General features: G+C 35.9%; 1 non-coding gene across 1 annotated transcript; it reads left to right on the top strand.

Moving 5' to 3' along the window:
* The first annotated feature begins 14,687 nt into the window (after positions 1-14,687).
* Positions 14,688-14,795, top strand: LOC148563692 (small nucleolar RNA R71). The gene has a single exon (XR_015885463.1). It is a non-coding gene; the product is annotated as a small nucleolar RNA R71 (small nucleolar RNA).
* Positions 14,796-16,896: the final 2,101 nt, after the last annotated feature.

Here is a 16,896-nt window from a genome sequence, read left to right as displayed (position 1 = left end):
TGAATGAATCTTGCGTCGCGTGTGCATGCTCGCGTATGCGACTCCTCCTTTTTCTCAAAAAGTTGCAAAGTCATAAAAACCAATTTTCTACACCTAACTTCCAACGTTCTTAACTTTCTCTATAAAATTCTGATTTTTCACAAAATTTAAACCATTTTAAAGCTCGTGAAATTATATTTAATTTGAAACAAACTTCATTCAAAATCAAAATCCGAGGCTCAAGTTATGATCCGCCGAAGTTGGTTAAAAATCACTTTTTTAACAAAACACCAAAATTCCATTGTTTCCAAAATCTTAATTTCAATCGTTGTTTTACTCCTCAAAACAACACCAAATACCCTCAAAGCAATCCCATATCCATCTCATCTCTTCCTTAACATCCCTATATTCAAAGTTTCTCACTTCCAACCCAACAGTCAATATTCAACAACAACACAAACTCATCAATATATAATTATTATCATTCATAATTGATGCCATGGCATCTTGGCTGGCTTTACAAGTCATTTTTAGTATGTTTTAGGTTAGTTTCATGCATTTTCTTAGTTAACAAGCAAGCATTTGGATGAGTTATGCATGCATGTTTTGATTCAATCAACATTGTGAATTATACAGATTTTCATGAGATTAATGCAAATAACTACTTGATGCAATGAATGATGCATTATCTTGTGATTATAGCAAAACTTTGATACAATTTTTGATTGATGACAGGCAAAAAGAAGTAGAGGAAAGCAGGAGAGGAGTGGCGTTAGTGGCCAAGTTAGTGCCACTAATGCTAGTGTCAACGCCAGCATTCAAGGAGGAGTGGCGTTAGTGGCCAAGTTAGTGCCACTAATGCCAATGTTAACGTGGAAGACACCAAGGAGGAGTGGCGTCAGTGGCCAAGTTAGTGCCACTAACGCCTGTGTTAACATGGAGGGAACAAAGAAGAGCTACGTTAGTGGCCAAGTTAGTACCATTAACGTAGGCACTAACGTGAGCGACACCTCCAAGGGACCAAGAAGAGCTACATTAGTGGCCAAGTTAGTGCCACTAACGTGAGCGACACCTCCAAGGGACCAAGAAGAGTTACGTTAGTGGCCAAGTTAGTGCCACTAACATAGGCACTAACGTGAGCGACACCAAGGGACCAAGGAAGAGCTACGTTAGTGGCCAATTTAGTGTCACTAACTTAGGCACTAACATGAGCGACACCACCTCCAAGACACCAAGGAAGGGCTGCGTTAGTGGCTAAGTTAGTGCCACTAACGCCAGCACTAACGTGGGCAGAGCAAAGAAGACCTGCATTAACGCCACTAACGCCAGTACTAACGTCAGTGAGCCATGCAATGTACAGAGTGTTATCCACACTAACGGCCTCACTAACGTCAGTGCTGCTGCAACTAATCCCTTCCAAAAGCTTAGAAAAGCCCAAAGAGTTTGCTAATTGCTTCAACCAAGGCCAAAGCCCATTTATATTTCATGCAATTTACCTTTCATTGTCATTTACGTTTCTACTTTTACTTTCTTGTCATTTAAGTTTCAGCTCTTTTAATTTCTTGCCATTTAAGTTTCAGTTCTTTAGTTTCTTGCCATTTAAATTTCTGCAATTTACATTTCACAATTTACTTTCAGCACTTTAATTTCTAGCAATTTACTTTCTGTCAATCCAATTTCACCAAAAATCATCAATTATTAGCTTGACTAGATAAATCCCCTAACTAAAGTTGCTTAATCCATCAATCCATGTGGGATCGACCTCACTCAAAAGTGAGTTATTACTTGATGATTCGGTACACTTAACGAAGGAATTTGTGTTGTGCAAATTTTCACGCATCAATAATCATTATTAATACTCATAAACCCAACACTTTCACATTATATACATACACCACATATACTCTACCAAATCAACTAATTCATTCAACAATTTTTAATCAAATACAATCATTATTTAACCAATGTCATCATCATCACTTATTATCATCATCAATCTCCACCATCATCAATAATCATTCACCAACCCTCGTCAACAACATTAATTACCACATTTTCATAACAAACTCAACAATTTCACAAATAGTACTAAACCTTAACAATTCCATCTAATTCAACTTAACCTACGGTCACCTAGCTTAAGTTTTCATGCAACATTATATATTATCTACGAGAAACCAAAATTATACCTTGGTCGATTCCTCCCTAATGCCAGAGCACCTCAAATATCACCGCTCCACAATCGTCCAAGGCTTCAAACATACACCAAATAGAAAACACAGCCTCCAAGGTCCAACGTCAAGCTTTCAACACCACCAATTTTGTTCCAAATCACATATATACAATCTAATACCAAACAATGTTACTCAAAATCAACTTAGAGTTCATAGTTATTAATGATTCACAAGAGTTAGAGGTTCCTCATCTTACCAACGGAAATTTGGGACAAGACCCAGTAAGTCTACAAGGCTAATTTAATCCTAAACACCAAAATAACATAATCTCTCAAAATCAAAATCTCAAATTCGAAATTAGGGAGAGATTGGCTGAGTGAAAAATTGCAAGATTCTTACCAAATTGTTTAGTCGACTTTGTAGAGCTCGACGCGGTGGTCGCGTGGCCGCAAACGATGTGGCGATTGGAGCTTCAGATTGGAAGATATGGTGGAATGAAATTGAAGCTAGGGTTTGGGGTTTCTTTTCTTCCCTTAGCCCCCTTCACTAGCATGTTTCATATGATTATGAGGAAGGAAAAGCTAAAATGGTGGTTTTATATGTTAGGTCATGGGTCCGATTTGGGTCCAATCTAATCGGTTTGGTTCGTTGGCCCGGTTTTAGGCGAAAATCTTTAAAATTAGTGTTAAAATTCATATTTTAATTATTTCTACCTCATTAAACTATAAAATTTAACTTTTTAATTTCTTTAAATAATAATTAATTTATTCAGTAATTATTTATTAATTATTCAAAGTTTACACATATAATATTAATTATATATTTGTTGATTAAAGAGAGATAAATTAAGTTTGATATTAATATAAATAACCTACCATAAAATTAAACATATTATTAAAAATAAATTAAAAAAACTGTTATATAAAAATTATTGAATTGAAATTCAAAGTCCAGGAGGAGTTTTAGAGGATTCAAAAAGGTCCGTTGAGCGCCTATATGTTATGTCATAATAGATTCGAACACTTGCCCCGGATTAACTTTCGGATCATAATTGTTCTAGTGAATAACTAAAGAAAAAAATTGGAATAGATAGATAGATAGGAGATAGAATAGAAAGAAACTCAATATAAAAATCTCTCAAAAGTTCACTAATCTTTTTTTTTATATTGGCAGGTCTCTTTGTATGTGTTGTCCGGAAGAAGGAGGACTCAATGATTATTCGTTCGCCGGAACCAGAAGTAAAGATTTTGGTAGATAGAGATCCCATAAAAACTTCTTTCGAGGAATGGACAAAACCCGGTCATTTCTCAAGAACAATAGCTAAGGGTATATATATATATATATATATATATATATATATATTATAAATACTTAGATAATATAAACAATAAATTAAACAAACTAAAAATTAGGCAACCAAATGAAAATCATAAAACATGAATAAAAAATAAATAACCATGGACCCAACAGCAATTAATAAATAAGTATAATATAACAAAAAAAAAGGTACCAAAACTATAGAAAAAACAAAAAACATCATTACACAAACAAAAAGGCCCAATTTGAGATACCGGACCACAATTAATTATTTTCAATCCACAACTAGAAAATTGCTTATTACAGATGGATTTATAGAAAGATTTGGTCTTTATTACAGACGATTTTTGGTTACCGACGAATTTTTTCCCTCTGTAAAAATCTCGTTAGAAATTATTTACCGACATATTTTTTTCGTCGGTAATTTATCAACAGATTTTTCCCGTTACCGACAGAATTTTCATCGGTAATGGTCCCCCTTTCGCTAAAAAATCATCAGATTTTTCGACAGATTTTCAATTGGTAATTTACTGATAGATTTTTTCTTATTACCAACAAATTTTTTCTCGGTAATCGTCACTTCTATTTCACTTAAATCGTCCGATTTTCTGACAGATTTTCTGTCGGTAACTAGCATAAGATTTTTTGACAGATTTTCGGTCAGTAATTGGAGCCTTGGGAAACCATTTCCAAACTCTGCATATAGATGAAAAATTCGTCTATAAATCCGTCTGTAAGATAAAACATATTTTTTTTAGATTTTTTCATTGCAAAATAAATCTTTTTTCCTATAAAATAAATATAAATTTAATGAATACAAATTTTCATCTAACTTATATTCGAAAATTTATAATATTTCAAAAAATAAACAAGTTCATCGTATTATCAAATTAAAAGAAAAGTACTATAATAAATAAGCAAGTCAATATAATTCAAAACATAAACAAAATGTATTGATACATCAACTATATTCCTTAATGTATTATTCAACCATACTAAATAGTATGTGAAACTAGTAATTCTTAGACACTGATCACAACTCAAGATGGCATTCTTAGTCTTTAAGATTCAGCAGTGGCTGAATCAGTCAAAGATATGGAGATTTGTAGGTATTGCTTCAGCTATGATTGCATTCTTCTATTACAATAAAAATAATAAAAAAATAAATTTATATTATTTCAATATATGAGAACCAAGTACATAATGGTGAGGAGTGATGAAATTCACATAGTTTATGAACTTCCCAATCTAGAAAGTTACCTTTTCTAATACTAGAGCCATTTCCATTATTACTGAAGCCAAAGCAGAACATACATGCTGTGAAGAATCTGATGACAGCTCCTGCAAAAGTTATTTCAAAGTATTTAAACCTGTAAATATAGGTTACCTTTCAACTTTATATTACATTTCAATTTCGATCCACTAAAATTCAAATTGCAAAACGAACAAGAAAAAGAAAAAAATCAAAATTATGATCATATAAACAAAATGGTAAATGCTAATTGACTCACTCACCTCTGATATAATGCAAATCAAACGGTCTAAGCCTAGTCAGAGGGTAGCTGAAGCTCGAAACAATAAAGGTTTCACCACTGCCACCAGCTTAATCAGTTGAAGAGAACACACAGAATGAAAAGAAATCCAAAAAAAGTTTGTAAGAAATCAGACTGTGCATCCTTCTTTTATTTAATGCTTCTTCCTTTCAATCATCAATCAATATAAGGAAAAAAAAAGCTTCTGCTGTACTAGTAGGGTTAATAGAGAGCCATGCATCTATTAAGTTTGTACTGCATTGCAACTTATTGAAACCAATAATTACAACTAATGGAAAACCATATCTATTATGTGATGCTTGCAAATCAAATTCTAATAAATACTAACTAAAATGTATGTAAATCAATCAATTTCAGCCTCATATAAACAAACAAAACAAAAAGTGTAGAGCAAGGAAATAAAGAAAGAGAAAACGCTTCTGCCCCTCTCTCTACTTATTCCCTAAATAATTTTTAAGTGTAATGCCAGTAACTGTGCAGGAACAAATTATGACTCTTAGAATTACACACTTTATGCAATACTTTCCTACAGCAAGAGGGATTCAAAAATTCAAATAGCTACACAATTCACTGATAACATGAAATTCAAACACCAGTCTTAGAATATGAAATAGGGAAAAATAATAAATAATGAATAAAAGATACGGAGAAAATGATTACCTTACATATGGCTGATATGTAATGCCTCCAACAACATGATTCTACCTTATAACCATTATAGACTTATGGCTCCTGCAAACCCAACATAAACAGATTGAAAACAACATAAAGAGAGACATTCAAAGATAACATGGGGAGTTTTTTTTTTTTTAAATACCCTAGGGAGACTTAATTATAAGAACTTCTGTGCAAAGAGAGATCTCAAATACAATTAGATGTAGGATTCATGCTCTTCATGTCCTTGTTCATTATTTATAAGAACAGTCATTATTTTCAAAAATGGATTTTCAAGAGACGCCATAATTCTGGGCATCATTTTAGATATTACGATGGTTTTTAAAAAATCATCACAATTTTTATGATTAAAATGGCGATTTTCTCCATGTTAAATTGCCATTTTAACCAGATATAATGGCAGTTTTTTAATAATTTAAAATGATAGTTAAAATCGTCATTTTTATCAAGTTAAAATAGCATTTTTTGAGGTTTAAAATGGTAGTCAGAATTTCTGTTTTTATTAGGCAAAATGGCAATTCTTTGGCATGAATGACTATGTTGTTTGCATATCTTTCTTTAGTCGGTACAACTATTTAGTTGAATACAAATTTTCATTGTTTTGACAACTTTCAATGCTGCTTTGCTAAGTTAGAAAAGATGCCGGCGAAGTAGATCGGTCTTTTCTAGAAGCAAAGGTTAATCAGAGGTTACGGCAGTTCTAAGCTCATACATATAATATAGAAAGAATTAATATATTCTAGAAGCCCGATGAAGAATTAAGCTCAAAAACAGAGTTTGAAAAGTGCAAAACGTACTCACGAAACTACACTAAACGAAGCACAAGATATATGTACAGATATCAAGGTATATGTAAATAGATATATCAAAAGATAATAATATAGAGATCTAGCCACCGCTCGCGGAGTTTAAGCCGGCTAGTTATATACAGACATACAGAGTTTAGATAGTTAAAACAGCTTATACAACTTCCTCTCAATGTAAGCCTCTAGGCAAAATAAATACAAAAGTGAGAGATCTATACAAAAATAATCAAAAGGACTTCAAAACAGGATAAAGGTCCTCTGCTCTGTCACCACCAAAGCAACTCACCGAGGTGGGTTGTGACCTACATCTGAAAAATAATAACAGAATATGGTATGAGAACCGGAGGTTCTCAGTATGGTAACAATGCCCAGTGATGTAAGATATAAGACTCCAGGATACCAGAGGCAATCCTAGAACTTCATATCCATCACAAGATTCAACTTAAAGCATAACTAAAAAATTAAAACATCACTTAAAACCATAATGATAAAGGGGTAATCTAACTTAGTGAATTTCTAAACTAACAACTCTCCGCTGTCCCACAACCTTCACCAACCTATCCTCCATGTGATCCTATCACCATCGCCTTCCGAACCTCCTCAATCCCAGTAGAATACACAATTAATACAATGCAAGTAAAGCACAAGTATAAGTATATATGTCAAGTAATTCAAATAGGCAATTAGGCATGTTATACAATTAGGCAAGAAATACAAGTCGGCAAAGCAAGCAAACAGATAAAAGATACACATGATGAATGCCTGTCCTATTGGCTGTGATATCAGTTGTCGGTCTATAAATACCAACCCGACACATCCTTTCGGATGTCGCCTTTCTGCCATGTCCGAGGATATAGCGCCTGGCACGCTTTTGTTCCGAGGATATAGTGCTTGTCACACTTTCATGCTCATTCCGAGGATATAGTTCCTGGCACACTCTTGCGGCAGATAAGGAAAGCAACAACAACATCTATTTCATCATAAATCATTCCAAGGATATAGTGCCTGTCACACTTTCTGCATCCAACAAGTCCATCCACCTCAAATCATCACCAGTCATCACCATTTCTCATCTCAATCCACTTTCAATTATCAATTCTCAACATTCCAAGGATATAGTGCCTGACACACTCTCCTTCAATATCCATCAAGCTCATAATAACCATCATCAGTTCTTAATTCCACAAGTTACCATCCATTCATAAGTTCTCAAGCCATTGCCAATAAAAAACTTCGCTAGTTCACTCACAACTTCAGAAACCTAAGTCTCCGTCTTCCAAACTCAAAACCAAAATGCCCCTGTTTATTGACTTATTGTTTTCTCCCTTGATTCAAAGCCTAAAACTGGTAAAAAGGTTTTAAGTAAGTGTTACGGAAGTTTACAAGCTTGCTGGGAAGGTAAAACAGTTAAAAACAAGGTTTTCGTTAAAAAATAGGGGAGTGTGCATACGCATAAGGTTGTGTGTACGCATGCCCATAGGAATTTTCAAGAAGTGTGCGTATGCATAGAGGTGTGTGTATGCACAGTAGGTAAAAATTTTTATTCTTCTCATACGCACGATGCGTGCGAACACCCTCAACACAATGCACCTTCCAGCATGTGCGTACGTACAAGGCTGTGCGTGCGCACAGCTTGAAAAACGTCGTTGGTTGTGTCTGCGCATAAAGCGTGCTAGCGCTCCCAACAGTAGCCATATCCCCGTGCGTGCATGTGCACACTTTCAAAAATACACAGGGTGTACGTGCGCACAAGGCTGTTGGTGCGCGGAAATCGTGACGGTTCATTCCTTGGTAACGGCGCTGAAAACTTAATACGCACGTTCATAATCTTAGTTCTTTGTCATAACTTCGCACAACTAACCAGCAAGTACACTGGGTCGTCCAAGTAATAAACCTTACGCGAGTAAGGGTCGATCCCACGGAGATTGTCGGCTTGAAGCAAGCTATGGTCACCTTGTAAATCTCATTCAGGCGGATTCAATTGGTTATGGGGATTTAATAATTAAAAGATAAATAAAACGTAAATTAAAGATAGTGATACTTATGTAATTCATTGGTGAGAATTTCAGATAAGCGTATAGAGATGCGTTCATTCCTCTTGAACCTCTGCTTTCCTATTGTCTTCATCCAATCATTCATACTCCTTTCTATGGCAAGCTGTATGTTAGGCATCACCGTTGTCAATGGCTACATCCTGTCCTCTCAGTGAAAATAGTCCAATGCGCTGTCACTGCATGGCTAATCATCTGTCGGTTCTCGATCATACTGGAATAGGATCCATTGATCCTTTTGCGTCTGTCACTACGCCCAGCACTCGCGAGTTTGAAGTTCGTCGCAGCCATCCCTTCCCAGATCCTACTCGAAATACTACAGACAAGGTTTAGACTTTTTGGATCTCAAGAATGGCCGTCCATGGATTCTAACTTATACCACGAAAATTCTGATAAAGGAATCCCAGAGATACTCATTCAATCTAAGGTAGAACGGAAGTGGTTGTCAGGCACGCGTTCATAGGTTGGGAATGATGATGACTGTCACGATCATCACATTCATATTGAGGTACGAATGAATATCTTAAATCGGAATAAGCTTGAATTGAATAGAAAAACAATAGTACTTTGTATTAATTCATGAGGAACAGCAGAGCTCCACACCTTAATCTATGGTGTGTAGAAACTCTACCGTTGAAAATACATAAGAACAAGGTCCAGGCATGACCGAATGGCCAGCCTCCCAGGGAGGGTTCAATCATCAAAACATGATCAAAATATGTAAATACAATAATAAAAAGTTCTATTTATACTAAACTAGTTACTGGGGTTTACAGAAATGAGTAAATGATGCAGAAATCCACTTCTGGGGCCCACTTGGTGTGTGCTTGGGCTGAGCATTGAGCTTTACAAGTGTAGAGGCTTCTCTTGGAGTTGAACGCCAGTTTGTAACCTGTTTTTGGCGTTTAACTCAACTTTGCAACCTGTTTCTGGCGTTTAACTCCAGAATGCAGCATGGAACTGGCGTTGAATGCCAGTTTGCGTCATCTAAACTCGGGAAAAGGTTAGACTATTATATATTTCTGGAAAGCTCTGGATGTCTACTTTCCAACGCAATTGAGAGAGTACCATTTGAAGTCTATAGCTCCAGAAAATCCACTTTGAGTGCAGGGAGGTCAGAATCCAACAATATCTGCAGTCCTTCTTCAACCTCTGAATCTGATTTTTGCTCAAGTCCCTCAATTTCAGCCAGAAATTAACTGAAATCACAGAAAAACACACAAACTTATAGTAAAGTCCAGAAATGTGATTTTTATTTAAAAACTAATAAAAATATACTAAAAACTAACTAAATCATACTGAAAACTATGTAAAAATAATGCCAAAAAGCGTATAAATTATCCGCTCATCACAACACCAAACTTAAATTTTTGCTTGTCCCCAAGCAACTGAAAATCAAATAGGATAAAAAGAAGAGAATATACTATAAACTCCAAAATATCAATGAAACTTAGCTCCAATCAGATGAGCGGGACTAGTAGCTTTTTACCTCTTGAATAGTTTTAGCATCTCACTTTATCCATTGAAGTTCAGAATGATTGGCATCTATAGGAACTCAGAATTCAGATAGTGTTATTGATTCTCCTAGTACAGTATGTTGATTCTTGAACATAGCTACTTTATGAGTCTTGGCCGTGGCCCTAAGCACTTTGTTTTCTAGTATTACCACCGGATACATAAATGCCACAGACACATAATTGGGTGAACCTTTTTAGATTATGACTCAGCTTTGCTAGAGTCCCCAATTAGAGGTGTCCAGGGTTCTTAAGCACACTCTTTTTTTTTGCTTTGGACCTCGACTTTAACCGCTCAGTCTCAAGTTTTCACTTGACACCTTCACGCCACAAGCACATGGTTAGGGACAGCTTGGTTTAGCCGCTTAGGCCAGGATTTTATTCCTTTAGGCCCTCCTATCCACTGATGCTCAAAGCCTTGGATCCTTTTTATTACCCTTGCCTTTTGGTTTTAAGGGCTATCGGCTTTTTGCTCTTGCCTTTTGGTTTAAAGAGCTTTTGGCTTTTTCTGCTTGCTTTTTTCTTTTTCTTTCTTTTTTTCGCTATTTTTTTCTCTTTTTTTTCTACAAGCTTTTGTATTCACTGCTTTTTCTTGCTTCAAGAATCATTTTTATGATTTTTCAGATTATCAAATAACATTTCTCCTTTTCATCATTCTTTCAAGAGCCAACATATTTAACATTCATGAACAACAATATCAAAAGATATATGCACTGTTCAAGCATTCATTCAGAAAACAAAATGTATTGTCACCACATCAAAATAATTAAACTAATTTCAAGGATGAATTTGAAATCATGTACTTCTTATTCTTTTGTTTTTAGAACATTTTTCATTTAAGAAAGGCGATGGATTCATAGGACATTCATAACTTTAAGGCATAGACACTTAGACACTAGTGATCATATAGTAAAGACACAAACATAAATAAAACATAAAGCTCAAAAATCAAAAAACGGTAAAATAAATAGACAAGGAGATTAAGGAATGAGTCCACCTTAGTGAGGGTGGCGTCTTCCTCTTCTTGAAGAACCAATGGTGCTTTTGAGCTCCTCTATGTTTTTTCTTTGTCTTTGTTGCTCCTCCCTCATAGCTCTTTGATCTTCTCTAATCTCATGGAGAATAATGGAGTGCTCTTGGTGTTCCACCCTTAGTTGTCCAATGTTGGAACTTAATTCTCCTAGGGAGGTGTTGATTTGCTCCCAATAGTTTTGTGGAGGAAAGTGCATCCCTTGAGGCATCTCAGGGATTTCATGGTGGGGAATTTCCTCATGCTCTTGTTGAGGTCCATGATCTCTTATTTGTTCCATCATTTTCTTAGTGATGGGCTTGTCCTCTTCAATAAGGATGTCTCCCTCTATGTCAATTCCAGCCGAATTGCAGAGGTGGCAAATAAGGTGAGGAAAGGCTAACCTTGCCCAAGTGGAGGACTTGTCAGCCACCTTGTAAAGTTCTTGAGGTATAATCTCATGAACTTCCACCTTCTCTCCAATCATGATACTATGGATCATGATGGCCCGGTCTATAGTAACTTCAGACCGGTTACTAGTAGGAATGATTGAGCATTGAATGAACTCTAGCCATCCCCTAGCCACTGGTTTGAGGTCATGCCTTCTTAGTTGAACCGGCTTGCCTCTTGAGTCAATTTTCCATTGAGCTCCTTCCTCACATATGTCTATGAGGACTTGGTCCAACCTTTGATTAAAGTTGACCCTTCTTGTGTAGGGGCGTGCGTTCTCTTCCATCATTGGCAAGTTGAACGCCAGCCTTACATTTTCCGGACTGAAATCTAAGTATTTCCCCCGAAACATGGTAAGCCAATGCTTCGGATTCGGGTTCACACTTTGATCATGGTTCCTAGTGATCCATGTGTTTGCATAGAACTCTTGAACCATTAAGATGCCGACTTGTTGAATGGGGTTGGTGAGAACTTCCCAACCTTTTCTTCGAATCTCATGTTGGATCTCCGGATACTCATTCTTTTTTAGCTTGAAAGGAACCTCAGGGATCACTTTCTTCTTAGCCATAACTTCATAGAAGTGGTCTTGATGGACCTTTGAGATGAATCTCTCCATCTCCCATGACTCAGAGGTGGAAGCAATTACCTTTCCTTTCCTCTTTCTAGAGGTTTCTCTGGCCTTAGGTGCCATATATGGTTATGGAAAAACAAAAAGCTATGATTTTACCACACCAAACTTAAAATGTTTGCTCGTCCCGAGTAAAAGAAGAAAGAAAGTAGTAGAAGAAGAAGAAGAATGGAGGAGAGGGAGAGGGGTGTGTATTCGGCCAAGGGAAGAAGAAAGGGTTGTGTTGTGTGAAAATGAAGAAGGAAAGAGGGGTTTATATAGGGGTGGGATGGGAGTTAGGGTTCGGCCATTAGGGTTGGGTTTGGGAGGGAAAATAGTTTGAATTTTGAAGGTAGGTGGGGTTTATGAGGAAGAGAGGATGGATGTGAGTGGTGAAGAGGTGATGGGAAAGAGTGATTGAGGTGATTGGTGAAGGGTATTTAGGGAAGAGAATTATGAAAAGGAGTGAAGAGGAGAGAAGAAGTGGTGGGGATCCTGTGGGTCCACAGATCAAGTGGGGTCAAGGACTTAACATCCCTGCTCCAATTAGGCGTGTAAAACGCCCTTACTGTGCAATCCTGGCGTTTAACGCCAGACTGCTGCTTGTTTCTGGCGTTAAACACCCAAATGTAGCCTGTTTCTGGCGTTTAATGCCAGGCAGATGCTTGTTTCTGGCGTTAAATGCCAGGTTGGTGCCTGTTTCTGGCGCTTGTTTCTGGCGTTTAAATGCCAGACTGCTCTCCTCCAGGGTGTGCTGTTTTTAATGCTATTTTTCATTCTGTTTTTTGATTTTTCAATAGTTTTTGTGACTCCACATGATCATCAACCTAAAGAAAACATAAAATAACAATGGAACATAAATAAATATAATTAGATAACATTGGGTTGCCTCCCAACAAGCGCTTCTTTAATGTCAATAGCTTGACAGTGAGCTCTCATGGAGCCTCACAGATGTTCAGAGCATTGTTGAAACCTCCCAACACCAAACTTAGAGTTTGAATGTGGGGGTTCAACACCAAACTTAGAGTTTGGTTGTGGCCTCCCAACACCAAACTTAAAGTTTGACTGTGGGGGCTTTGGTTGACTCTGCTGTGAGAGAAGCTTTTTATGCTTCCTCTCCATGGTTACAGAAGGAGATCCTTGAGTTTTAAACACAAGGTTGTCCTCATTCAGTTGAAGGGCCAACTCTCCTCTGTCCACATCAATCACAGCTCTCGTTGTGGCTAGGAAGGGTCTTCCAAGGATGATGGATTCATCCTCATCCTTCCCAGTGTCTAGGATTATGAAATCAGCAGGGATGTAAAGACCTCCAACCTTTACTAACACGTCCTCTACTTGTCCAAAAGCCTGTTTTCTTGAGTTGTCTGCCATCTCTAATGAGATTCTAGCAGCTTGCACCTCAAAGATCCCACGTTTTTCCATTATAGAGAGTGGCATTAAGTTTATTCCTGACCCCAGGTCACACAGAGCCTTCTCAAAGGTCATAGTGCCTATGGTACAGGGTATTAAGAATTTGCCAGGATCCTGTTTCTTTTGAGGTAATTTCTGCCTGTCCAATGCATTCAGTTCATTGGTGAGCAAGGAAGATTCATCTTCCCAAGTCTCATTATCAAATAATTTGGCATTCAGCTTTATGATTGCACCAAGGTACTTAGCAACGTGCTCTTCAGTAATTTCTTCATCCTCTTCAGAGGAAGAATACTCATCAGAGCTCATGAAGGGCAGAAGGAGGTTTAATGGAATCTCTATGGTCTCTAGATGAGCCTCAGATTCCTTTGGTTCCTCAAAGGGGAACTCCATATTGGTCACTAGACGTCCCAGGAGGTCTTTCTCACTAGGATTCACGTCCTCCTCTTCCCTTGTAGGTTCGGCCATGATGGTCAAATCAATGGCCTTGCACTCTCTCTTTGGATTCTCTTCTGTATTTCTTGGGAGAGTACTAGGAGGAGCTTCAGTGACTCTTTTACTCAGCTGGCCCACTTGTGCCTCCAAATTTCTAATGGAGGACCTTATTTCATTCATGAAACTCACAGTGGCCTTAGATAGATTAGAGACTATATTTGCTAAGCTAGATGGATTCTGCTCAGAATTCTCTGTCTGTTGCTGAGTGGATGATGGAAAAGGCTTGCTATTGCTAAACCTGTTTCTTCCACCATTATTAAAGCCTTGTTGAGGCTTTTGTTGATCCTTCCATGAGAAATTTGGATGATTTCTCCATGATGGATTATAGGTGTTTCCATAGGGTTCACCCATGTAATTCACCTCTGCTATTGCCGGGTTCTCAGGATCATAAGCTTCTTCTTCAGAAGAGGTCTCTTTAGTACTGTTGGATGATTCCTTCAATCCATTCAGACTCTGAGAGATCATATTGACTTGCTGAGTCAATATTTTATTCTGAGCCAATATGGCATTCAGAGTATCAATTTCAAGAACTCCCTTCCGCTGAGGCGTCCCATTACTCATAGGATTCCTTTCAGAAGTATACATGAACTGGTTATTTTAGATAATTCAGACAGACCATCATAGAATATATCCAGGATGGTCCATTCTGAAAGCATGTCAGAAGGACACTTTTTGGTCAGTTCCTTGTATCTTTCCCAAGCTTCATAGAAGGATTCACCTTCTTTTTGTCTGAAGGTTTGAACATCCACTCTAAGCTTACTAAGCTTTTGAGGAGGAAAGAACTTGGCTAAGAAAGTCGTGACCAGCTTATCCCAAGAGTTCAGGCTGTCTTTAGGTTGAGAGTCCAACCATATTCTAGCTCTGTCTCTTACAGCAAATGGGAAAAGCATAAGCCTGTAGACCTCAGGGTCAACCCCATTGGTCTTAACAGTATCACAGATCTGCAAGAATTCAGTTAAGAACTGAAAGGGATCTTCGGATGGAAGTCCATAAAACTTGCAATTCTGTTGCATCAGATAAACTAATTGAGGTTTCAGCTCAAAATTGTTTGCTCCAATGGCAGGGATTGAGATACTTCTTCCATGTAAATTCGAATTAAGTGCAGTAAAGTCACCAAGCATCTTCCTTACATTGTTATTATTTTCGGCCATGTCTCCTTCTTTTTCAAAAATTTCTGTCAGATTTTCTCCAGAGAGTTGTGCTTTAGCTTCCCTTAGCTTCCTCTTCAGAGTTCTTTCAGGTTCAGGATCAGCTTCAACAAGAATGTTCTTATCCTTGTTCCTGCTCATATGAAAAAGAAGAGAACAGAAAAGAAAATTTGGAATCCTCTATGTCACAGTATAGAGATTCCTTTATGTGAGTAGAAGAAGAAAAGAAATTCGAACACAGAAAGATGGAGAGGTTTCGAATTTTTAAGAAAAAGAGGAGTGTTAGTAGATAAATAAAATAATTATAAGGAGATGAGAGAAAAGAATTTTCGAAAATTAAATAAATTAAAATAAAAATACTTTTGTTTTTAATTTAAAATTAAAATTAAAATTTTGAAAATTAAGCAAGGAAAATTAAATCAAATTAAATTAAATTTAAAACAAATAGTTAATGAAAAAGGAAATTTTAGAAAAAGGGAAAGGTGATTTTCGAAAATTAGAGAGAGAGAATTAGTTAGGTAGTTTTGAAAAAGATATGATTGAAACAAAAGGATAGGATTAATTGAAAAAGATTTGAAAATTAAGTTTGAAAAGATAAGAAGTTAGAAAAGATTTTGAAAAAGATATGATTGAAACTTAATTTGAAAAAGATTTGAAAAAGAATTTTGAAAAGATTTGATTTTTGAAATCAAAGTTGATTACTTGACTAACAAGAAACTAAAAAGATATGATTCTAGAGTTTAAAGATTGAACCTTTCTTATTAGGCAAGTAACAAACTTAAAAATTTTGAATCAATCACATTAATTGTTAGCATTAATTTAAAAAATATGAAATAAAAATAAGAAAAAGATTTTGAAAATCAATTTAAAAATTTCAAAAATATTAAGAAAAATGAAAAAGATTTGATTTTTTTTTTGAAAAAGATTTGAAAAAGATAGAATTTTTAAATTGAAAATTTGATTTGACTCATAAGAAACAACTAGATTTTAAAAAATTTTGAAAAAGTCAACTCAAATTTTTAAAAATTTATGAGAGAGAGAGGGAAAGATATTTTTTTGATTTTTGAATTCTTAATGATGAGAGAGAAAAACACAAAAAAGACACAATGCATGGAAATTTTAGATCAAAACACATGATGCATGCAAGAACACTTTGAATGTCAAGATGAACACCAAGAATACTTTGAAGATCAAGATGAACATCAAGACTTATTTTTGAAAATTTTCAAGAAAAGAAACACATGCAAGACACCAAACTTAGAAATTTTTAAACTTTAGACACTAACAAATTGAAAATGCATATGAAAAATTAGAAAAGACACGAAACAAGAAAATATGAAGATCAAACAAGAAGATTGGATAAGAACAACTTGAAGATCATGAAGAATGCAATGCATGAAATTTTCGAAAATAATTTTTAGAAAATTAAAAAGATGCAATTGACACCAAACTTAAAACTTGACTCTAGACTCAAACAAGAAACACAAAATATTTTTGATTTTATGATTTTATAATTTTTTTTATTTTCGAAAATTTATTTTTAGAAAAACAAAAACAAAGAAAAAAGATTTTGAAAAATTTTTGAAAACTTTTTTTGAAAACAAAATAAAAGTTGAAACAAGAAGAAAATTACCTAATCTGAGCAACAAGATGAACCGTCAGTTGTCCAAACTCGAACAATCCCCGGCAACGGCGTCAAAAACTTGGTGCG

Source organism: Arachis ipaensis, chromosome B5 (assembly GCF_059453495.1).
Source record: "Arachis ipaensis isolate K30076 ecotype BB chromosome B5, ASM5945349v1, whole genome shotgun sequence".
In the NCBI taxonomy this organism is placed as follows: Eukaryota; Viridiplantae; Streptophyta; class Magnoliopsida; order Fabales; family Fabaceae; genus Arachis; species Arachis ipaensis.
Note: the sequence above shows the minus strand (reverse complement) of the source record. Positions and strands in the feature narration are given on the sequence as shown.